Genomic DNA, 26,089 nt, shown 5'->3' with positions numbered 1-26,089 from the left:
AGTGTTAGTTCAAATCCGTGTCAGCGATTTCGAAGACGACATAACTGGGCTTTAATCAATGCTCTCCAATTATGCCACAAAACCACGAGTCCTGATTCACGCCAAAAGAAATTTCGTTCGGTCCATAAAAAATAGTATCACATCTGAGAAACGCAAAAACGAACTTCCAGAAAACTGAGAACGACGGCTTACACCTACAACGTAAATGTATGAGTTCAAGTAGTGCGTAAAACTTAGTCAAATTAAATTTTTATAGTCAAGACGAAACGATCTCTTTTCGAAGAAGAAAGCAGACACCAAACGACAATGGCGATCCGTGTCACACAACACTTTTCAAAATGTGTATGATCAGAGGTTTGTTCTAGCGATCTGCACGGTTAAATTAAATGTTGATGTATTTTGCAATAAGACGGACACAATTTCCATGGGATCGCCCATGGTACGATTGTTCGTGCATTAGTTTAATTTTTAAAAATATTTTTTATATAAATCGCCTATAGGATAGACCCAGTAAAGCATGGCCATTCTCGTCACTGTCTGAATAGCTACTCAAGTCAATTCGAAGCGAACGCGGTAAGAAAATAAGTATAGCCAATGAGATGGCTTACAACGGGTGATGCATTGTTTTGTTCTAGGACTGTGTGGCATAATAATCCCTATGTTCTTGCGTTGTTACCATTACAGTGCAGACACTGAAATGTGAACTTACAAGCCCTCTTTGTGTGTGTGTGTTGTACCATTTCCTCTTACCACATCAAAATACTGAGCGTCACAGTATTGGTTCGCGTTTTCAAGCTGACCATTATTTTTATATCTCACTTAAACATTTCGACATAAACACTCACACTCACATCGGTAGAATCAGAACAGACGTGTTACAGTATTGAGGGGCATGTTATCTTTTTTTTTCAAACTAATAAATTTGGGGTTTGTATGAAGTAAAGAACCGAAAGTACAGTGAAACTCAAGGATGATGACCCAATCTGTCTGTCTATTGATGCATGTATTTACTTAAGAAGAAATATGACCTCTAAAACACAAAGAGATACGGCAAGCATGATTAGATTAAACACAACGATGTTTTTTCCTTCACGCCCGTGTAATTTAGAGTTTCAATGGTCTTTGAAGACAAACTTGGTCTCCTTTTGTAGGGCTTGAAATAATAAAAAAAGCTGAAAAATCTTAAGCACTTTGCTATAGATAATTTCATCAACAGACTAAACAACATAAATACCGTTACAACAATAGAAAGCCTTAAATCTTCTATCAAAAAGAAATGCATGAAAAAAATTAAAGATTAACGATAACTAACCAATGAAACCGAATTTAACAAAGGCAATGACATGTGAAGAAATGCCTCTCACTTTGGAAAGGTAGGCGAATGTACTCTGCCATGCACCATCAACTTGAAAAAAATTATAAACAGAGAGAAACCTGAATTCAAAATTCAGTTGTTTTTTTTCTTCAAAATTATTTCGTTTCTTTTTTTCTTTTTTTTTGTGGAACAAATCTAAGCACTAATATAGAGTGGAAAAGGGAAAATGCACATACAAGCTTTGATATTTCTGAAAAAATGAGGGGATATAACGTTCATAACCACCTATATATGCTTGGACTTGTCTGTGACTTATCCACAAAACAAGATGTACATATTTCTGGTCAAGCTGCAAGTGTGTGCGTGTTTTTGAAAATGGTAAAACTTGGATATACAATTTTCTCGTGACACTTATAAAGTGAAGAGTCTGTGCAAGTGTCAAAAGCCAAAGTCATATAAGTTTTGTATTTTGTACGGCTTGTAAAGATTTCCACTTTAGGAAATGTGAAGTATCACAAGTTATTATCACAAACAGAAGTGGAACATAGGGGCTTGCAAGAAAGAAAATAACCCAGACAGTTGGTGTCATCAAGAGTGCTAGAGACGGTACCCGAACTTGCTTGCTTGCTTACTTGAATTAAAGTGATTTTCGCTCTAATGGAGCATGTATCACTGGTTTAATAACGCACCGCGTGATTTTTAATTACTCCTGGGGAAGGAAAGAGAGCCTCATCCCCCAGGCTTTTATGTACTCACAGACTATTTTTAAATTTAGCCACTCAGGTGTAGGACTAACTAGTCCTTAACAACCTGACTGAAAGGCTTTACACATGAGTGGGAATTGTCTCACCACACACTCATTTTTCTGTCCGAGCGTGGTAAAGGAGGAAAAAGGTGCTCAGCAAGACAGCCATGGATGTTAAGTACTCACCAAAACGCTAGCCCGTACTTATTTCAAATCAAGTCCCGTGTTTTGCTAATCGACAATAATAAGTACCAATAATGTGTTAACCACCTGTGCAATTAGTTCAAATCTAACGAGTCTGTTAAATTTCCTAACATATCTGTCTAATATTAGTACTTAGTGTACATAAAAATAGCCATACTGATCTTATTTAAATTATTATGTCTAAGCGACATATACCAGTTTGGTCACTGTTAGGTTTAAAAAGTTAAGTTTGTTGCAGTGTTCCAATGGGTCAAGTTTGTTTCGAGAATAGTTTAGTCAAGGAGGGATACCAAGCCAAATATGGTTCCCTATTTAATAAAAAGCAATCTTTTGGAGCCCTAAAAAAAAGTCTGTTTTTTCTGTTAGAAGGTAACACGTCTCTCTTTTGCTTTCACGTTCTTTCCCGCACTCCTAGTCACATGATTCTTGATATCAGGAAATGCGTAGCCATGATGGGCGGTAATGTAAGCAGCGGCTTCTACCAGGTGACTGAGGGGGTATCCAGTGTAGGTTTGTCTGCAGAATTGGGGAAGAACTCTGACCCCTAATCCCCATTGAGAAGGTCTTGGTTTAAAGGTGTCTAGAGATCTGTAGGCAACGTATTGTATGGCTCTAATAAACTGCCCTGCTATGTTGACGTCATACAATGCTTGATCTAGCCCCATTTCGGTGTACTTTTCAACGAGGGTCAGCGTCCCCCTCCTCCTCCTCAACCGCCTCAATTTCTTTTTCTGGTTCTGATACTAATTCTTCAGATAGTTTCAAATCCGCCGCTATGGTGTCTGTCGCTGTTATTGTTGTTGTGGTTGTTATTTCAGCTGAGATTGCCTGTAGTATCGGAGTGAGAAAAGAACGTAGTGCCTCCGATAATTACATCTGAGTTTGCCATACCGTTTGTCTAAGATAATTGGACCTTTGTTTTGCCACCACTCTTTCCGGGACGGGTTGTTTGTTAGGTATAGTCGGCTGTTGACTAGATGTTATTTGTGTTCTCGAGGTGGGTGGAGTGCTAACTGGCAGAAACCGTAAAGTGGGCAAACGACGTCAAAGAAGTCAAAGTACGTTGGAAAGGATATCCGACCAGTTATCATTCTTGGATCGACGCTTCGCACGTCATCGACTATAAAAAGAAGTGACCATCATTCCCTTTCACACACATTCAGCTACTGCGATCACTCCTTCACCCAATTCTTCTCTGCAAGATTTACAAAAACAACCCTTGTGGGTGTAGTGTGGAGAACGTGTGCCTAAAACGCAAATCGTCTTTTTCTGCCAAATCTTCGTGGTGTATTGTGTCATCGGGGCAGCCATCGCCAATTTGAGTTTGCAACAAGAAGACAAACAATTGTGGACCATTGTATTGAGCAGTTACATCGATTACCTGCTTCCCAATCCCTCCCTGAAATTCTCCTCGAACGGGAACCACGGGAACCTTGTGTCCAGTGTCAGTGCCAGCCACCACTCCAACAACAACTCCATTTTGGGCGGAGACACTCCTCTGACTTCCAGTATCGCCTCAGAGAGCCACAAAACTCTGGAATTATGAGCAATAACAGCCAATTTTACTTAACCTTACCCAGTGACAGTTCCATGGAGGTGTTTCCCAACAACACGTTGTGCTGTTACACGGTCAGATTACCTCAGACCATCCAGTTAGATCACGAAGCCCATTGGGAAGTGGCTTTAGTGGAAATCATTCACCCAACACAAATCAAAAACATCACCGAAAAGCAAAACACTTTCGAGGTGGAAATCCTGAATGCCCAATTGGAGGAAGAAATCAACAAAATCGGGTTTTTAGGGGACACAAGAGCAGCCAGCAATCCAGCCTTCATTATCTACACCTTGAAAATTCCTTCAGGTTATTATTTTAGTGGTGAACATTTGGTGGACACTATTGCGGACAGGTTCAACTTAGCCTTTGGCAAAGCACTGAACAGAGCCAAAAAAAGTGTGAAGATTGAGTACCATAAAGTGGCTCATCGCCTCGTGATCAAATTTCAAGATACGGACACATTGTCCCTCAGGTTCAATGGTAGTTTGTTTGAAATTTTGGGTGGACATGCAGAAATGGTCGCAAACAATATGAGCCCCCAGATCAAAAGTAATATGGATTTTTACAGAGCTTTTGGAAACCCGGTAGAACTGAGCCAAGGACTTAATTTGATCTTTGTGTATTCCGATGTGGTGGAGTACAACGTGGTCAGACACACCTCTGTGCCGTTACTGCGTGTCATTCCTTTCAAAGTGGATAGTACCACAAACAATGACCAGGAAGGTGCAAACACCTATCACGTACACCGTGAATTTGTACATCCTCACTATTTACCCGTCAGTAAGTCGTATTTAGACACTGTCAACATTGCTATAAAAGGAGATCTGGGACAAAATATTCCCTTCTCCAAAGGGAAAGTTACAGTGAAACTCCATTTTCGAAAACGGTTCTCTAACGAATTGTAAGTCAAGACAGCGACGAGTGACATTTTCACCCTATAAAATCCGGCCAGATGCGTGTGGAATTTCAGTTTGCAGAAAATCTACGCGCAGATAATACGGTGAACGTCCTCCTGTATGCTGAATTGGACAATACGATATAAGCCAACAGTTTGAGAGAAGTCATTCTACACTATTAGAAGTCATGGAAGACTTTTATCAATGTTTGTATAGTAGGGATTCTTTGGACATGGAATGTGAAGATCCTGAGGAAGGAGAACCCCAAGACAAAGACGAAGAAGTCATCATGATGAAGTCTAGATGGCCAGAACAAGAATCACATATAGTTTCCTGTTATGCTATAGTCTTGACAGAAAAAAAATTAAGGAATTGATCAAGAAAGATTGCTATGGATGTCATAACGATCATCCCAGTCAAATTCAACACGATAAATGCTAATGCTGAGTCAAGAAGAAAAATTGGACGAATATCTGGACGAAGCTTAGAGTCTCATCTCGGAAGAAGACGTGTTACAACAGTGGTATAAAGGCTTGCGTGAACATTATTGTCCTCCATTAACAACTCAAGAGATCCATCGCATCGAAGCTCTGTTGGATCAGAGTTGGGAGACAAGGCAAAGAAAACGGTTACTTGTCAGACATTTTCAAGCAGAAAGTCAGGATCGAATTGATGACTTAAGAAAAAAAACAACAAATGGATACCTGAGAACTTTATTACCTTTTGAACCACAGTTCGTACACTGCTTCTTGGAATCCTGTCGTTTGTGCTAAAGATGAACTCCCTCATCGCAAACCTAAAGACCATCAAGCTTACGTGATCAACACGGACGACAGTCATCTCCCAGGAACCCACTGGGTAGCCGTCTACTTTCCTCAAGAAGGATGTGTGAAATATTTCGATTCGTACGGATTGCCCCTTTTGGAAGACGATATCATCGACTTTATGAGAAGAAATGCTCAGACCACCCGATTCAATAATGTGAAATTACAAGGCACAGTTTCCTTGGTGTGCGGACAGTACTGTGTGTATTTTCTGCATCATCGCAGCCTGGGCTATTCCTTAGAACATTTAGTGACTCATTTTGATCCTCGTTCTTCTTCAAGAAACGATGTGAAAGTAGATTGATGGTTTTGTGATCATTATGCTTATCTTTTGTCTCAAGCTAGGAAACGTAGTGTCCATCAATGGCCTGATGACTTCCAACAGTGGAAATCACAATTTCATTCACAACGTTGTCAGCCCTGTTTAAAGTAGAGTGTGAATTAAAAAAAACGTTTGGTATTTGAAAAAAATGTTTGATGTTATAGTGTTAGATTATTGTTAAAAAATGTTAGAGTTGTTTGTTAGTATGAATAAAAAAATGTTGTGTTTTGAAGAAAAAAAAATGCCTTTGTGGTTTGTTTGGCTATAGGAATGTTGAATTGATGCTCTTTGACTTCTTTCTATCCCTCCCATAACACTATTTGAACGTTCCGGCTCGAAAACCGTGTAGCAATGTTTTCCTTCACGTCCGCGCTTTGACAATACAAACGGGGAAATCTCCAGTCTGCCCATCCATTGTTAACTTATCTTCCTACGAAGATGTGCTCAAGATTAGCCAAGTTGAACGAAGCCTATGTGAATTTGCATAGGGTCATGACAAGTCTGATACCGAGACCTGAAGAGATAGACAATATCATAATGTTGAAAGTCACTGAAGACCTGAAAGAAGAGCTCTTCAAGGAGGAATTCAAGAAGGAGAAAGAAGAATGGATGGAGAAGTACAGACTTCATAAACGGCAGAGAGAGCAGCAACAGCAGCAGCATGAACCTGACAGAGGCTTTGTCGATTGTCGTATCGACACCAAAGAGTTCTTCTTCTCTTTTCCGAAGAAGCAGACCTTATCCTGTGAGAAAGCCTGTCGTCAGAGGAGGCCGCCATCTTATAACCTAAGCGATCGCCATAGCTTCAAGTTCCCAAAAATTTCAGGGCTACCCCATACTCTCGAAAAGAAATAACATTCCATTGCCTATGATATGTTAGTCAGTTAGAAGAAAAAATACAGAAGTGAGTCTATCAGCACATGATTTCTTTATCTTGGTTAGAAAGTGTGACTCTAAGTTGTTCGTTTCCGTCGATTATCAAAATTTTAAAAATAGTAATATTCTGTAAAAATGTCAGTGAATGTTTCTTTCAGGTCTGTGCGTTTTTTTTTTTTTTTTTTTTTTTTTTTTGTTGGTGATAATATGGATAATGTAAGTTCGGGTACAACGAAATTAAAAGAATTAGGCCCAGAACTCGGTGTGGAGGGAAGAAATATACGCAACAGCAGCGGGAGCAAGAAATGCAGACCTAGCCAGTTAGCATTGAGGCATTCTGCGTTTGACAATGCCTTTGATGTCGTACACGTCGTCTTTTTTGGTGACACGACTTGATTTGAAATAAGTACGGGCTAGCGTTTTGGTGAGTACTTAACATCCATGGCTGTCTTGCTGAGCACCTTTTTCCTCCTTTACCACGCTCGGACAGAAAAATGAGTGTGTGGTGAGACAATTCCCACTCATGTGTAAAGCCTTTCAGTCAGGTTGTTAAGGACTAGTTAGTCCTACACCTGAGTGGCTAAATTTAAAAATAGTCTGTGAGTACATAAAAGCCTGGGGGATGAGGCTCTCTTTCCTTCCCCAGGAGTAATTAAAAATCACGCGGTGCGTTATTAAACCAGTGATACATGCTCCATTAGAGCGAAAATCACTTTAATTCAAGTAAGCAAGCAAGCAAGTTCGGGTACCGTCTCTAGCACTCTTGATGACACCAACTGTCTGGGTTATTTTCTTTCTTGCAAGCCCCTATGTTCCACTTCTGTTTGTGATAATAACTTGTGATACTTCACATTTCCTAAAGTGGAAATCTTTACAAGCCGTACAAAATACAAAACTTATATGACTTTGGCTTTTGACACTTGCACAGACTCTTCACTTTATAAGTGTCACGAGAAAATTGTATATCCAAGTTTTTACCATTTTCAAAAACACGCACACACTTGCAGCTTGACCAGAAATATGTACATCTTGTTTTGTGGATAAGTCACAGACAAGTCCAAGCATATATAGGTGGTTATGAACGTTAGGAATATCCCCTCATTTTTTCAGAAATATCAAAGCTTGTATGTGCATTTTCCCTTTTCCACTCTATATTAGTGCTTAGATTTGTTCCACAAAAAAAAAGGAAAAAAGAAACGAAATAATTTTGAAGAAAAAAAAAAACAACTGAATTTTGAATTCAGGTTTCTCTCTGTTTATAATTTTTTTCAAGTTGATGGTGCATGACAGAGTACATTCGCCTACCTTTCCAAAGTGAGAGGCATTTCTTCACATGTCATTGTCTTTGTTAAATTCGGTTTCATTGGTTAGTTATCGTTAATCTTTAATTTTTTTCATGCATTTCTTTTTGATAGAAGATTTAAGGCTTTCTATTGTTGTAACGGTATTTATGTTGTTTAGTCTGTTGATGAAATTATCTATAGCAAAGTGCTTAAGATTTTTCAGCTTTTTTTATTATTTCAAGCCCTACAAAAGGAGACCAAGTTTGTCTTCAAAGACGATTGAAACTCTAAATTACACAGGCGTGAAGGAAAAACATCGTTGTGTTTAATCTAATCATGCTTGCCGTATCTCTTTGTGTTTTAGAGGTCATATTTCTTCTTAAGTAAATACATGCATCAATAGACAGACAGATTGGGTCATCATCCTTGAGTTTCACTGTACTTTCGGTTCTTTACTTCATACAAACCCCAAATTTATTAGTTTGAAAAAAAAAGATAACATGCCCCTCAATACTGTAACACGTCTGTTCTGATTCTACCGATGTGAGTGTGAGTGTTTATGTCGAAATGTTTAAGTGAGATATAAAAAAAATGGTCAGCTTGAAAACGCGAACCAATACTGTGACGCTCAGTAGTTTGATGTGGTAAGAGGAAATGGTACAACACACACACACAAAGAGGGCTTGTAAGTTCACATTTCAGTGTCTGCACTGTAATGGTAACAACGCAAGAACATAGGGATTATTATGCCACACAGTCCTAGAACAAAACAATGCATCACCCGTTGTAAGCCATCTCATTGGCTATACTTATTTTCTTACCGCGTTCGCTTCGAATTGACTTGAGTAGCTATTCAGACAGTGACGAGAATGGCCATACTTTACTGGGTCTATCCTATAGGCGATTTATATAAAAAAATATTTTTAAAATTAAACTAATGCACGAACAATCGTACCATGGGCGATCCCATGGAAATTGTGTCCGTCTTATTGCAAAATACATCAACATTTAATTTAACCGTGCAGATCGCTAAATAAACCTCTGATCATACACATTTTGAAAAGTGTTGTGTGACACGGATCGCCATTGTCGTTTGGTGTCTGCTTTCTTCTTCGAAAAGAGATCGTTTCGTCTTGACTATAAAAATTTAATTTGACTAAGTTTTACGCACTACTTGAACTCATACATTTACGTTGTAGGTGTAAGCCGTCGTTCTCAGTTTTCTGGAAGTTCGTTTTTGCGTTTCTCAGATGTGATACTATTTTTTATGGACCGAACGAAATTTCTTTTGGCGTGAATCAGGACTCGTGGTTTTGTGGCAGAAATGGAGAGCATTGATTAAAGCCCAGTTATGTCGTCTTCGAAATCGCTGACACGGATTTGAACTAACACTTCAGGTTTTGTGTGAGGCGATACGGTACATCATTGCCTTTTACTTCCTCAATGAAATCGTTTCATCTTATTGCAAAATTACATTTGACTAGGTTTCATACGCAGCAGGTCTCTGTATATAAGGAGAATGTCTTAGCGTCAGAGTATTCATTCCGCTCTCAAACGATCAAAGATGGAAGAGTCAGCACAGATCGACCTGCTGGTCAAATATTTGCTAAAAGTCATACGAAAGCATAATTCACATGCGAAAGTGGCAACAAAACTTACTCTTTTGGTCGTTGATTTGATGAGAGTCATACGAAAGTGTGTAAGTGCTAATGAAGTTTGCTATATCTGCAAAGGTAAATGGGTATTTGTCTCCAGAATACCTGCTTCGTCTAAGAAAGAGAGACAAAAGTCAAGATACCTAATATCGTTGTCAAGAGAAAGGACACTGGAATTCAGAGTGCCCTACGAGAAAAGAGAATAAACAAAAACAAGACGAAACAGAGAAGAGGGATTCAGAAGAAGAAGAAATTGAAGATGATGAAGAACTTGTGCCAGTAAAGACATGGAAATGGAAAAATTGACAATGTGAGCCGATGCGTTGGCCCTGATGTGAAATTTCATACTACCTTCTAAAAGAGAATAGACCAGAAAGAAAACGTAAGTGTCTCTTGGTCTTGACATTGTATAATAAGGATGGCGTGTTTTGTTTTCTACTCACACTTTATGAAATTGTGCCCTTTCACCTATCTCTATCCCTCTGGATCATGTTTTAGTTAGAATTGAAATGGAAGGATGTTTTCCTTCACGCACGCTCTTTAGGCATGCAAGTCGGTAAACAATAGTCAGTCTATTCCTCCATTATTTTGTGTCTTGATGTTTCCTAAAGCACACACTGATGCCATAAAATAACGGGTTAAATGGGTTTTGTAGTGTTGGGAGTGGGGGTGGGGTGGGGTGGGGTGTAGGTGTTTGGCAGAGTTGGTCATTGCAGGTGAGGGCTTAGGTGCTTTCAAAAAACTTTTACTTCTTCACTCTGTGTTGATAGTATATTTGGGGTTTGTATGCGTTCGCGTACGTTTGTGTGGATAGTTTATTTGGGATTTGTATCATCTCCCTTCTGTGTTGATAGTATATTTGGGGTTTGTATGCGTTCGCGTACGTTTGTGTGGATAGTTTATTTGGGGTTTGTATCATCTCCCTTCTGTGTTGATAGTATATTTGGGGTTTGTTTTTTCCTCTTCCCTCTGTATGTGTGTGTGTATGTGTGTATGTGTGTGTGTGTGTGCGTATGTCTGAGCGCGTACGTTGTGTGGGCGTGTGTATTGGTCTCTGTTTGTCCGTATAAAACTCACTTTATCCCTATCAGATACACTCTACCTACCTACCTGCAGTAGCGTGCATTCAGGTCAGCCACTTGCAACACTGTTGATATTTATCCCTAGTGTTCAGTACAGTGACGTCACTGACGCTGGAAATTTCGAGACTATAAATATCGACTTGGGGATTTCCACATTTTGTAGCTATACATATAGACTAGAATTCATAAACAGGAACGTCACTCAAGCTGAGGCTATAAAAAGATAGTGGGATTTTCTAAAGGAAAAACCCACAAGTTGGAGCTATAAATAGATAGTGGGATTTCATAGGAATTTCAGCTGATTATAGATACATAGGTATTTATCCACGATCGTCACAGAAGTTGATATTGTAAGTAGTTACTAATTTTATCTATTTTATAGTGTGTGTTTATGTGTGTGTGAGTATGTCTGCGCACGTACGTTGTGTGTTTCTCTGTGTGTGTGTGTGTGTGTGTGTGTGTGTGTGTGTGAGTATATGTGTGTGTGTGTGAGTATGTCGGCGCGCGTACGTTGTGTGTGTGTGTGTGTTTGTGTGTTTGTGTGTGTGTGTGTGTGTGTCTGCGCGCGTACGTTGTGTGTGTGTCTATTGGTCTCTGTTTGTCCGTATAAAACTCACTTTATCCCTATCAGATACACTCTACCTACCTACCTACAGTAGCGCGTATTCAGGTCAGCCACTTGCAACACTGTTGCCATTTATTCCCTAGTGTTCAGTACAGTGACGTCACTGACGCTGGAAATTTCGAGACTATAAATATCGACTTGGGGATTTCCACATTTTGTAGCTATACATATATACTAGAATTCATAAACAGGAACGTCACTCAAGCTGAGGCTATAAAAAGATAGTGGGATTTTCCGAAGGAAAAACCCACAAGTTGGAGCTATAAATAGATAGTGGGATTTCACAGGAATTTCAGCTGATTATAGATACATAGGTATTTATCCACGATCGTCACAGAAGTTGATATTGTAAGTAGTTACTAATTTTATCTATTTTATAGTGTGTGTGTTTATGTGTGTGTGTGTGAGTATGTCTGTGCGCGTACGTTGTGTGTTTCTGTGTGTGTGTGTGTGTGTGTGTGTGTGTGTATATGTGTGTGTGTGAGTATGTCGGCGCGCGTACGTTGTGTGTGTGTGTGTGTTTGTGTGTGTGTGTGTCTGCGCGCGTACGTTGTGTGTCTATTGGTCTCTGTTTGTCCGTATAAAACTCACTTTATCCCTATCAGATACACTCTACCTACCTACCTACAGTAGCGCGTATTCAGGTCAGCCACTTGCAACACTGTTGCCATTTATCCCCTAGTGTTCAGTACAGTGACGTCACTGACGCTGGAAATTTCGAGACTATAAATATCGACTTGGGGATTTCCACATTTTGTAGCTATACATATATACTAGAATTCATAAACAGGAACGTCACTCAAGCTGAGGCTATAAAAAGATAGTGGGATTTTCCAAAGGAAAAACCCACAAGTTGGAGCTATAAATAGATAGTGGGATTTCATAGGAATTTCAGCTGATTATAGATACATAGATATTTATCCACGATCGTCACAAAATGGAACGAAAAAATTGAAAAAGAAGAAGAAAATGAGAAGAGGAAGAAAGAAGAGGAGGAGGAAGAGAAGAAAGAAGAGGAGGAAGAGAAGAAAGAAGAGGAGGAGAAAAAAAAAGAAGAAAAAGAGTGTAGGAGAGAAAATAAGAAGTTGGTTGAGAAAAAGAAGAAATTAGAAGCAGAAAAAGAAGAAGAAGAAGAAAAACCAAAGGCCCTTTTCAGGGCCAGCCATATTTCTCGAAAAGAGATAGCCTTTCAATTGCCTACCCCTTTTTTTAAATTTAAATTTTAAAAAAAATCCCATGTTCAATTCCCTTGTCGCTAAACAGTCCCACGATTTTTCTCCATATTTAATTCCCTTGTCGCTCAACAGTCCCACGATTTATTCCCATGTTAATTTCCCTTGTCGCTATATGTTCCCACGATTTTTCTCCATGTTAAATTTCCATTGTCGCTATATGTTCCCAAGGGTGTTTTTAATGCTAATTCCCATTGTCGCTATACTATCCCTATTCACTACTGACAAGGTTCTCATTATTTGCGTTTATAGTTTTCTTTATACTGTAATAGGAACTGTTTACTTTCTATAAGATGCATATATATATATATATATATATATATATATGCATTCTATATTGCTATAGAATTCTTTATAATGAAAGGTTTCAAAGGAAACAAAACTAATGCATGTTCATTATGTTGTTCACACTTATCAGCATAATGCAGGTCAGCAAAATAAAGTTAGAATTTTTATTTTGTACATTGAAATGTCTTTACATGCCAATTTAAAGGAATATAATCAAACTTGTTTCGTGTGATACATTTTGTTGATTTGTACATGATCATCTTTTCAGAGTTAGATGTTTTGGAGAGTCTTGAAAGAGAAACATCTTTAGATTTAAAAAAACGCATGTTTTATAATCTAAAATGTTCTTTAATTACATTCATTATTGATCATATGTGAACCTTGAAAAAAACTAATTTCATCCTGGAAAAACCCTGGAAATTTATCTTTTGAAAAGCGTGGGAACCATAAAGTAAACCCAAGTGTCTGGCGGTGTATATGTGCCGCATTCATCCTGTGAAGTTTTTTTTTAACCCACCACTGAATTTCCTCTTCCGTTAAGACAACAATGTCACGAGTTTACTAAAGTCGCCATTTGCTGACTTAGACAAAATTTCTTACCTACTTCAAATTTACGTGTTTTAAAAAACAGAGGGCAAGGCAGTACCGCTCAAATTAAAGAGGTAAAGAGACTGATGAGACGATAAACTTCTCTTACTGTATATGATGAGGAGGATATAAACTCTTTACAGCTATTCGTAGCAACTTTCTCCTGTGGGCAAAGATACTTTAAATTCAATGGAATTGATGAAACCCAAATGAATTGTGATCTGAGTAGTGGCCAGGATGGATTTCCCAGTATTTACTTGGAAACCTTCATTTTGCATGACATGTAACAGAATTTGTGTGTGGTTATCTAAAAGAGATCTAGCACGATTCCTGACCAGTGAATGGATTGGTACACGGAAGTAATCATCTTTACGATCTTCCGAGATGAAGAAATCACCTTATTCCATAGAGTCAATAATACCAATCCTTTCTTGTTTAAAGTGAGCATATTTCATGTGCAAGTTAATATGTTTCAAATTCTTTACAAGAAAAATGTTAGAAATGAATTCAGAATTTTCATGGATTGATTCTATGATGGTACCTTTTTGCAAAAGGTCAGCAACTTCCAGATCAATCAGCTTTCTGTTCAGCAGAAAATGGCATCGAACTGGGTAGTGCATTGGTATGGGATGTAATTTAAATTTTATAACCACTTATGGTTTGCAAAATCTATGGGCCAATTAGACTTTTCTATAACTTTTTGCGAGCATGCAGTGCACCACAATGACTGCTTTTCTTGTTCGCTCTGTATCGACAGTTGCAGTTGATGGTGCCATTTTTCTGTAGCGGAGTTGGCACTGCTGATGACCTTTTTTCTTTTTTGGTTGCTTAGTAACTGGTCCTTAATTTGAATCTCGTGAACCTTCCGCTTGTGGAGCTCATCTATCAATTTTCGTCGCTTTGTTTTAAAGGCATTATCCCCAAATATATTATCTTCCGAAGTTGGAAGATTCAGCCCACCTAGAAGCCAATATCATTTTTTCAATTTCAACAGAGACTTACAACACACTGAAAACGCGTAAAAAGCATTCCCCAAAAGGGTAATCGAATCAGTTAAAACTTTTCTTGCCAATTGCAAAGACACTAGGCACGAATAGCACGGTCTTTTATAAATATGGGACATATCTTCATGTGGTAAATCTGGTTTTGTCTTATGAACTATAAATAGAACCAGGTAATCAATGCTTTCTGCAATATGCATATTCAATCTAACATGATTTTGGCCTAAGGTGGGAAAAGAATTGAACTTGGAATAGTTGAACTTGCTCCAAACATAATTTTCCAACATCAGTAAATAAGATAAAGTATGGTAGATTATAAGGAAATCAGTCCTGAATATTTAAACTTTAGTGTTTGGTTTTTCTATTTGTTGGTATCTTAAAGGAAATCACGTCATATTTATTTAAACTTTATTTTCTTTTTATCTTTGTTGGCACCGTAAAGGAAATCTAGTTATATCACCGTAAAAGGAAATTGCATCACTTTTCATCTTTGTTAGCAACTTAAAACCAAATGCCGATAATTACGGTGACCGAAAAATATATATGTAAAAAATACACTTAGATATGTAGATTAGAAATAGACTGCGAATACAGTGAAAGGAGCAACATCATACATGTTTATGTATATAGATAAATGGATAATTAGAAAAGGATTTGTAATTAGGTAGAGTGTAATGGGGGGAATAAATGCTAGACTCTATAATGATCTGTTTCTACTCACAACTGAAGGATTTACATAACAAATGGCATCTAATCAAATTGAAATCAGCAACAGGCATCAAGCTATCTAACAATCCTATTTTTATGAAGGATTTGAGAACACTTACAAAGATATATCAGTCTCATGTAATTATCACGTAAACAACAGGTTGTAAAAACTACGTGTAGGTGCTACATTTTCATAAATATCAATCATTCTTTGAACGAATTCTTTCTTGTGGTTAATCGTTAGAAATGAGTGCCTTTTCTTTCAATTAAATCTCACGAGTTATATTATTAACAAGTAACTTGCCCTTAAACTAGCGACATCCATCAAAACAATTTTTGAAAAACTGATTGTTTTGAGCTGGCTATCCGACAAATAGCCCGAGGCCAATGTAGGACTTAGAAAATTTTACAATTAAAATGTAACTGATAAGTTAAAATAAAAATATTTATTCTTTATTTGTCAAGACTTGCTTTAATTAGTAAATATCTGCACAATGAAATGTTAGACTGAATTTGACATTTACAAGATGGAGATGACATGTACATTAGATGTAAAAAAAAAAAAATCGGCAAAATAGCTCCCACAGAGCTAGTGTTTTATGTATTTACTCAAACCACTGACGTTAAAATTAAATTTCTTGTATCTTACATCCCTCTCATTTTTTGGGACTTGCCTGCAGGCAAATTTACTTCAAACGTTATCATGCCGGAACCAAATTTGAGCTTGTTCTGGAGTCGGGCACGTGGATTTGTAAATACCTGCAGTCATACCACCCATATATGCAGAGAAAATGACAATAACATAGCTTTTTCTCAAGTTAATTTCGTCACAAAAAACCTCATTTTCAGGCCATGAGTGCTCTTGTATTCTGAGCACAATATCAAGCGTTGGATCTTTTTTTTTTTTTTTTTTTTTTTTTTTTTTTTTTTTTTTTTTTTTTTATGGTTCAGTGAGCAATTGAAACCATTTCAAACATAGAATTTTGTGCATTTTGTTCAACTTTTGTATCTGATAATTGACTGATTATTTATTTCTGCGTGTGTATATAAATGAACAAGATTTCCTCCAAAACTGAACACATAACACTTGAAGGAGTGAAATTCCATGCAATTGTAGCCCCGTCTTGAGCAAATTACTCCTCATTGGAGGTTTCTAGGTTAATTTTTTTTTTAAAAAGTAAACAAGTTTATATTGGATTTCATCCTGTAGTAAAACAAAAAAATTACCTTAATATGTCACCAATTTTCAGTTATAACTTATTGTGAAGGTAATTAAAAAATAATAATAAAGACATGCTCAGTATATTAAACTAAGAAAACTTACAATATTTTCATCTAGTTTAATTAGCAATCATTTTCTTATATTATCTGACTCGGGTGAATTTACTGATTATTTTTCTGCCAAGATCTTTTGCGATTTTATTCTCAAAATCAGTTATATCAAGATTTTCATCATCATAATATTTCTTTTGTTGTGGCAATCACACTTCTTTCTGCGGATGATAAAATATAAATGTTTCACTTACTATTAACAATAATAATAATTTTACATCGAACATACATCGTAATAATACAGTTGGTGCCCACATATCTTCGAAAAAATGTTTGCCAAACCAGACATAACAATTCGGATGAAGATTTTCAGCAAACTTAAATGACTCGATACAAGCGAATCCAGTTAAATCAAAATCTGGTAATGGTCCAGTTATCGATACTCTGGTCAACTCGTGTCTTGGATGTCCAAATCGCTCAAAATACTTAGAACACTTTCCCATTCCAAGAAAACTTACAGGGATAACATACAACCATATCAAATGAAATAACTTCCTTATAACCGTAGTTAGTATTCCACAATCCGCCATGTCCGTATTCGACACAACTGCGTTGTATTTCTTCAAGAAAATCCAATCGTGTTGGTTACGATGAATTTTTCTCTCTAGCAAAATGAGCAGCAACTGAAGGAACGGTAAAACAACTACTCATTAACTGTTCAGCATCGTCATGGGTATATTTCAACGCAAGATTTTTCATTTTTTCACGGGGAAATTCTGTACGACAAATATCTCTATTAGGCCGTTTAAACTGATCATAATTTCCATGATCAGAACTTTGAAATAACCATACTGATACAGGATCGTTCTTACCTTTTTCGTTAATAAAATCAAATATATCTCCTTAGTAAAATTTAACAGTTCCATTTCGTGGAAATACTGTTACTGCATTAGTCCACACATGCGCATTATGATCAATAATTTCAATCGAAGCTCCTTTCGATTTATACTTCGATTCGTACAAAATCTCTCCGGTTATCATTCTTACTATTATCGGGAATTTTAATTTCTTTCCTAGCTCAGCAACGTCTTTGCCAGATGATCTGGTATCTTTAGCTATTTCTCCCCACTCGTTTATTATTTTACGTCTTTTATCCGTTAAACCATTACCTCGTATCGCGTTTGTGAAATTTTCCGTTACTCGTTCGGCTACAAATTTATTTTTGACAATTTCATCGGAGTTAGATTATTAACGATGGGTTTATCAATTAATCGGATAAATTCCATAAATAAGCGCAGTTACAGGACACGCTCTTCCGTAATACGGATTGTCAATACCAGTCAACATTCCTGGTTTGGAATTTTTACTTAATACGGCAATTTTTTTCATTATGAAGGACAGGGTCACGTTTGTCACTGATAATCAAAGTATTATTGTTTGTTTCTGCTAATATAATAAACTTTACTCTGAAAAAAATATTTTCGATTCTCGAGATAAATAATAATCGTTGCCGCTCGTTTGTAGTTTATTGCAGCATCGACGACAGTAGTTAAGGGGGGCACTTTACGTACAATGGGAATTAGCATTACAGATCCCCCCTGGGTTAGATTAACATGGCGAAAAATCGTGGGTCAGATTACGTACAAGGGGAATTAACATGGCGATAAATCGTGGGTCACTCTACGTACAAGGGGAATTAACATGGCGATAAATCGTGGGTCACTCTACGTACAAGGGGAATTAACATGGCGATAAATCGTGGGTCACTCTACGTACAAGGGGAATTTAACATGGGGAATAGAGTTTGGGCTTGTTTAGGGACAATGGGAATTGAACATGGGATTTTTTTTTTTTTTTTTAAATATTTTTTTAAAAAGGGGTAGGCAATGGAAAGACTATCTCTTTTCGAGAAATATGGCTGGCCCTGAAAAGGGCCTTTGGGTTTTCTTCTTCTTGTAATTTCTTCTTTTCCTCCACCAAGTTCTTATTTTATCTCCTACACTCTTCTTCTCTATCTTTTTTTTTCTTCTTCTCCTCCTCTTCTTCTTTCTTCTCTTCCTCCTCTTCTTTCTTCCTCTTTTCATTTTCTTCTTCTTTTTCAATTTTTTCGTTCCATGTTCTTATTCTTATCTTTTCCTCTTCATCCTCCTTCTCCTCCTTTATTTCCTTCATTACACCACTTATCATATCCTTTGCTTTTCTTAAATTGTTAATTTCCATTTTTACTCTATGCGGACTATAAGAATAATGGTCTTCATTGAGTCGTACGAGCATTTGTTCTATCATTCTCAAATTGTCAAGGACGTCTTGCAATGATTGGAATTTATCGAGGTGGTTCGAAGCCATCTTCTTTGTAGAATGGTTCCAACGACGAACGTGGTGGGTTCTTATACTTAAAGCACGGACGTGAAGGAAAACATCCCCCTAAAACATAAAATGGATCTTACCTAGATCATGACCCAACAACGCGCGGACGTGAAGGAAAACATCCACCTACTTTTTCATTTCATATAATATAACCCTAACTATACTCTTCACAGACGCTAAGAAACAATAAAGAAACCCATAATTTACTATTCACACAATCATACCTTAGCTCTTACAAACACAAACACACAAATACATACCCTCACATTTTTTTCAAAAAGAGTTAGTGTTTATAATCACACTACTCTACCTACACACATTGGCAAATGGATTGTTATTTCTTTTCTAGAGTATTGGGTAGCCCTGAAAAGGACTGTTTTTGGAACTTCAGAGGCACCTGGCTAATGGTGGCACCTTCCGGGTCTGGCACCACAGACACAACGCCTACTCCAGTCATTGGTCCAATTGACTGAAGTTGTTGGAAGAGCTGACGGGGGGTGAGTGGCTTCACTATCCCACTCCTCCGTTTGCGGAATAGTTAACACTTCTTCTTCTTCCCTTTGTCTTCTTTCTCTTCTATTAATCATTCGAGGATGAACAATTGGTCTCCTTACCTCTTGTTGTGGTTGTAACTGTGGTGCAGTCATTGCCTGTGGAGGTTCCATCACCCAGGGCTTCACCACACATTTCTCTATCATGAACACGTGAGACCTTATCCCTCTCTTTTTTTCTTCCTCTTCTTTCAGTTTTCTTTCTTCTTCATCTTGTTCTATCCTGGCTTCTTCCACAAGGGCCTCTGCAGCCAGCTCATTCAGGAGGCATCTGGCATACTCCAGATGCATCTGAAGTTCCATCAATTTACTCAGTCTGCTGCTCATTTTTCTAGTGTTGAACAATCAACAAGGGTAGCTAGACTGCCGAGCGAGTTTCAATTTATACTGAAAGCGCGGACGTGATGGAAAACATCCCCCTAAAAAACATAAAATTCATCTTACCTAGATCATAAACAAAAACAACAACGCGCGGACCTAAAAGAAACACTCACTCACTTTTTTATGCTACCCATCACTATTTTAAATTTTTTTATAAATCACTTCAATTGACTATCCACATACGCAAAGCAATTCAATCTAACCCCAAATATACACCTCAAACACCAAAAAATACATTATTTTAATCTACTATTGACCTAAACTTACGTGAACTGTTACTAACACTAACACACAAACACATACCCTTACATTTTTTAAAAAGAGTTAGTGTTTATTTTCACACTACTCTACCTACACACATTGGCAAATCGATCGTTATTTCTTTTCTAGAGTATTGGGTAGCCCTGAAAAGGGCTGTTTTTTGTTTTGTTATGGCATTCTTTTTTAGTTTCTAAGAATGCGATGTCCTCTGAGGATAGACTTTCTGGCGATAGGTCTGCTTCTTCGGAAAGAGAAGAAGAACTCTTTGGTGTCGATACGGCAATCGACAAAGCCTCTGTCAGCTTCAGGTTGTTGCTGCTGTTGTTGCTGCTGTTGCTGCTGTTGCTGCTGTCTCTGAAGTCTGTACTTCTCTGTCCATTGTTCTTTCTCCCTGTTCATTTCTTCTCTGAAGAGCTCTTCTATCAGGTCTTCAGTGATTTTTAACATTCTGACATTCTCTATTTATTCTGGCTTCGGTATCAGACTGTGTCTGACCCTATGCAAATTCACGTAGGCTTCGTTGAGCTTAGCTAGTTTGGAGCACATCTTCTTAGGAGGATGAGTCGACAATGGATGGTTAGACTGGAAACAACCCCCGGTTCTTAAAGTCAAAGCGCGGACGTGAAGGAAAACATCCCCCACACGGTTTTTGAGTCGCAACGTTTAGTGAGTGTCATGACAGGGATAGTAAGAAATGAAAGAGCATCAATCCAACATTCTTATAGCTAAACAAAAGACAAAGACATTTTTTTCAAAACACAACATTTTTTATTCAAAAATCACTTAACACTAAACAACAACAACTCTAACATTTTTAACAATAATCCAACACTATAACATCAAACAATCTTTTTAAATACAATCTACTTTGAACAGGGTTGACAACGTTGTGAATGAAATTGTGATTTCCACTGTTGGAAATCATTAGGCCATTGATTGACACTACGTTTCCTAGCTTGAGACAAAAGATAAGCATAATGGTCACAAAACCATCGATCTACTTTCACATCGTTTCTAGCAGAAGAACGAGGATCAAAATGAGTCACTAAATGTTCTAAGGAATAGCCCAGGCTGCGATGATGCAGAAAATACACGCAATACTTTCCACACACCAAGGAATCTGTGCCTTGTAATTTCACATTATTGAATTGGGTGGTTTGAGCATTTCTTCTCATAAAGTCGATGATATCGTCTTCCAAAGGGGGCAATCCGTACGAATCGAAATATTCCACACAGCCTTCTTGAGGAAAGTAAACGGCTACCCAGTGGGTTCCTGGGAGATGACTGTCGTCCGTGTTGATCACGTAAGCTTGATGGTCTTTAGGTTTGCGATGAGGGAGTTCATCTTTAGCACAGACGACAGGATTCCAAGAAGACGTATACGAACTGTGGTTCAAAAGGTAATAAAGTTCCCAGGTATCCATTTGTGTGGGTTTTTTTTCTTCTTCACAGGTAATAATAAGTCGTCAATTCGATCCTGACTTTTTGCTTGAAAATGTCTGACGAATAAACGGTTATTCGTTCTGTTTCCTCACTCTGACTCAGGAGAGCTTCGATACGATGGATCTCTTGAGTGGTTAATGGTGGACAAGAATGTTCACGCAAGTCTTTATACCACTGGTGCAACACGTCTTTGTTCGAGATGAGACTCCAAGCTTCGTCCAGATACTCGTCCAATTTTTCTTCTTGACTCAACATCATGCATTTATCGTGTTGAATTTGACTGGGATGATCGTTTTGACATCCATAGCAATTTTTCTTGATCAATTCTGTTATTTTGTCGACCAAGTGTTTGTCAAAACAGGAGACTAAATGGGCTTCTTGTTCTGGCCATCTCGATTTCATCACGATCACTTCTTCTTCTTTTTCCACGGTCTCCTCACATTCCATGTTCAAAGTTTCTCCACTAGGTAAAGAGGGATAACAATCTTCCATGACTTCTAGTAATCTAGAATGACTTCTCTCAAACTGTTGATTTCTATGGTATTATCGAATTCTGCATACAGGATGACGTTCAACGTTGGATTATCTTCAGCACCGGTGGCTTTGATTGCAAACTGAATTTCCACACGAATCTGGCCGGATTTTATAGGGTGGAAATGTCCCTCGTCGCTGCCTTGGTCTGGAGTGAAATCGAAAGCCCACAAAGCGTAGCCTCCTGCATAATCCTCGTACGTAATGCCGTGACTGGTGTTGGTCCCTAACTGTCCCGTGGCTTCGTACAGGGACAAGTACGATCTCAAGTAATTCTTGTTTTTAAAGTCAGGTTCAAAAGGTCGGGTACACAAGGTCTTGCCATCGCGACTGACTTCGATTTTGGACACGCCAAAGTGTTTAAAGTTGAACGGATTTTTATTGATAGCTCCGTTGAAGGCTTCATTCTCGACGATACCAATGATTAAACGTTTGGGTAGCTGTCCTTGGAACAGATGATCTTCGATCATGGATCGCTGTCCCTTGGGAATGGTGAAAGTTTTCACTTCCACGCGTTGGATCGGATACTTGGCAGTTGTTCTGCTCAACGTCTGACTGATGTCCTTTTCCACTTTAGGTAACACTTCCACACGGCGTACGTAGAGTCTGGCTTCTTGGATTTTGGTTTTGTAATCGTCAGCATCAGCCAATAAATGGAAAGCGGTACTGCTACGATTCAGTCTCAGGCGGACATCCACTCCATTCAGCAAATACTTTTCTTGCAACCACATGTCCAAATGCAAACGATCCATCAGTTCTAAACTCTGTCCATCTTTGATTCTGTTTCTTCGTTCTAGAAATCCATCATTTGTTGATTTAGTTTTATCCTTTGTATCAATTTCTAATTCTTCAAACTGACCCGCATCGTCAGCTTCCCATACCACACAGGCATCGAGATGGGTGTTCTTGGCGTCTATTCCGTACGTCAAGAGATTTTCCAGGTACGCTCGATAAGGGTAAGTATCCATGCTGCTGCTAACCAGTTTGTTGTTCAAGTACAAGTCCACTCCACTGAACAAGGAATGCATGAAATTGTTGACGGGAGCTACCGCTTCAGTGTCTATGGCACCTCCAGTCTTATCTTGAACTTGGACTTTCAGGTACAAGTAACTGCTATTCAGATCGATGTAATCTTCGGGCTGTCCTTTGATTTCAAACTCGATGGGAGCGGAATCGGTCAATGAGGAAACGGGATGAAATTCCACCCATTGGGATTCTTGCATGGTCATCATGGTAGGGGGCATGGCAAACAGATCCAGTTCCGTCTTGGAACAGGCGCAAGACTCTCGGTGCATCATTTTTTGTTCTGTTCTTTCTCAATAATCGAAAACGTCTAAGTCTCGAACGGTTCTTCTTTTCTTGGCCTTTCTAGCTTGAAGTCTGGTGAAAGGGTGTTTTCTTCTTCGTCGTCTCTTTCTGCCTTGTCCTTGCTGAATGCCTGACTCGGTAGCGTGCAGGGCATTTATAGGTGTGTCTCGTCGGCCCAAAATGTCTTTACCCGTTTGCAGCAAGACATTTTTGCCAGCCCTCATGAAGGCTTCTTTAGGGTTTTGTTTGTCGATGATGACATTTTGGAGAAATTCTTTGCCTTGCGTCAGTGCCGCATCTTTCAAGGCGTGCAATCCGCGTGTCACCATCGGTTTCAACACCGGGGCCACCGAACGAAAGGCCGATTTTAACATGTCTCCTAAACCGTGTCCTCGCTGTCGAGCAACCCCTTGGTACACTGGATACATGACTTACTTACGAGTCGTGAGAGAACCGTTTTCGAAAATGGAGTTTCACCGTGACTTTTCCTTTGGTGAATGGAATATTTTGTCCCAAATCTCCTTTTATAGCAATGTTGACCGTGTCCAAATACGACTTGCTGACAGGCAAATAATGAGGATGTACAAATTCCCGGTGGACGTGGTAAGTGTTTCCACCTTCCTGGTCACTGGTCGTGTTACTATCCACTTTGAAAGGAATGACACGCAGTAATGGCACGGAGGTGTGTCCCACTACGTTATACTCCACCACATCGGAGTACACGAACATCAAATTCAGTCCTTGGTTCAGTTCTACAGGGAATCGAAAGAACTTGTAAAATTCCGTATTGCTGTTGATCTTCGGTTTAAAATTTTGAGCCATTTTTGTGTCTCCACCTAAAATATCAAACAAGTCACGATTAAAACTGATGGACAACGTTTGGGTATCCTGAAATTTCATCAGGAAGCGACGAGCCACTTTATGGTAATCCAGGGTGACACTTTTTTTGATTCTGTTCAGGGCTTTGCCAAAGGCGAACTCGAACCTGGAAGTAATGGTGTCCACCAAATGTTGGCCACTAAAATAGAACCCTGCTGGAATTTTCAAGGTGTAGATACTGAAGGGTGGATTGCTGGCTGGTCTTGTGTCCCCTGAAAACCCGATGTCATTCATGGCTTCTTGCAATTGTTGGTTCAGGATCTCGACCTCAAAAGTGTTTTGCTTTTCGGTGATGTTTTGGATTTGTGTAGGGTGAATCATTTCTACCAAAGCCATTTCCCAATGGGCTTCGTAATCTAAGGGGATGGCTTGAGGTAATTTGGCCGTGTAACGGCACAACGTGTTGTGGGGAAACTCCTCCATGGAACTGTCACTGGGTAAGGTTAAGTAAAATTGGTTTTCGTGACTCATAATTCCAGAGTTCTGTGACTGTCCGAGGGGATATTACTGGACGTCAGAGGCGTGTCTCCGTCCAAAATGGGGTTCTAGTTGTGGTTGTTGGAGTGGTGACTGACACTGGCACTGGACACAAGGTTTCCGTTCGAGGAGAATTTCAGGGAGGGATTGGGAAGCAGGTAACCGATGCAACTGCTCAATAAAATGGTCCACAATTGTTTGTCTCCTTGTTGCAAACTCAAATTGGCAATGGCTGCCCCGATGACACAATACACCACGAAGATTTGGCAGAAAAAGACGATTTGCGTTTTAGGCACACGTTCTCCACACCACACCCACAAGGGTTGTTTTTGCAAATCTTGCACAGAAGAACTAGGTGAAGAAGGAGTGGTCGACGTAGCTGCGTCTGCTGTGTGAAAGGGCATGATGGTCACTTCTTCTTTTTATAGTCGATGACTTGCGAAGCGTCGATCCAAGAATCTAAACTGGGTGGATATCCTTTCCAACGTACTTTGACTTCTTTGACACGTAGTTTGCCCACTTTACGGGTTCTGCGTTCGAGAATGCTTTCGATGTCGTACACGTCGTCTTCTTTTTTGGTGACACGTTGTAACTCGGGCAAATAAAACGTTCCTTTGAGTACTTCTCCGTTCATGTCTTCCAATTTATAGACGGCAGGATGACGGCCATGCACTCGTCCAGTGACGCGAAACAATTCGGTCGTCCAGTTAGGTAAGTAACCTTTGTCAAAAGTGCGTTTGGTTTTGCCAATGCGCACCCAATCTCCTACGGCCAACATTCCACTTTTCTCGGGGACAGCCCTCGTCGGGGACGTACCAAACAGGTGCTCAAACACCAACACTTCGTTGTCGGGAGTCACGTCTTGCGGGGCACGTCCGATGCTTCGATGGTAAGATTGGTTGTACGCTTGCACCAGGTGCGGTAAGATGTCGATGTACTTCAGAGTGTGGTGATGCGTAAAATATTTCCACATGCGTTCTTTCAAAGTACGTTGAAAACGTTCCACGATGCTGGCTTTGGTTTCGGGATTCTCGGTGGTAAAAAAATGAATGTCACGTTTCTTTAATTCTTTTTGGAAAGCTTGGTTCAGAAATTCGGTGCCTTTGTCCGTTTGCCATCGAAGAGGGTGACGACCGCTTTGTTTCAACACCCGTTGTAGGGCTCGCACTAACTCGCTGATCGATTTGGAAGTCAAGGGCACGACCCAGGCAAATTTGGAAAAGACTTCGATGACACAAAACAAATATTTGTAGCCACGATTGTAGGTGGCCAAATGAGAGACATCGGCTAAATCGGCTTGCCATTGATGATCGATGCCTTCCACTCGGGTGCGACTTCTGGCAAACTTGCGTCGAATGGGTTTGTGTAAAGTGTAGGTAGCTTGTTCTTGTAACCATCGTTGCACTTTAGGTAAACGGAG

Source organism: Sinohyriopsis cumingii, chromosome 16, assembly GCF_028554795.1.
Source record: "Sinohyriopsis cumingii isolate HCF-2022 chromosome 16, ASM2855479v2, whole genome shotgun sequence".
NCBI lineage: Eukaryota > Metazoa > Mollusca > Bivalvia > Unionida > Unionidae > Sinohyriopsis > Sinohyriopsis cumingii.
This window is presented reverse-complemented; position numbering follows the sequence as displayed.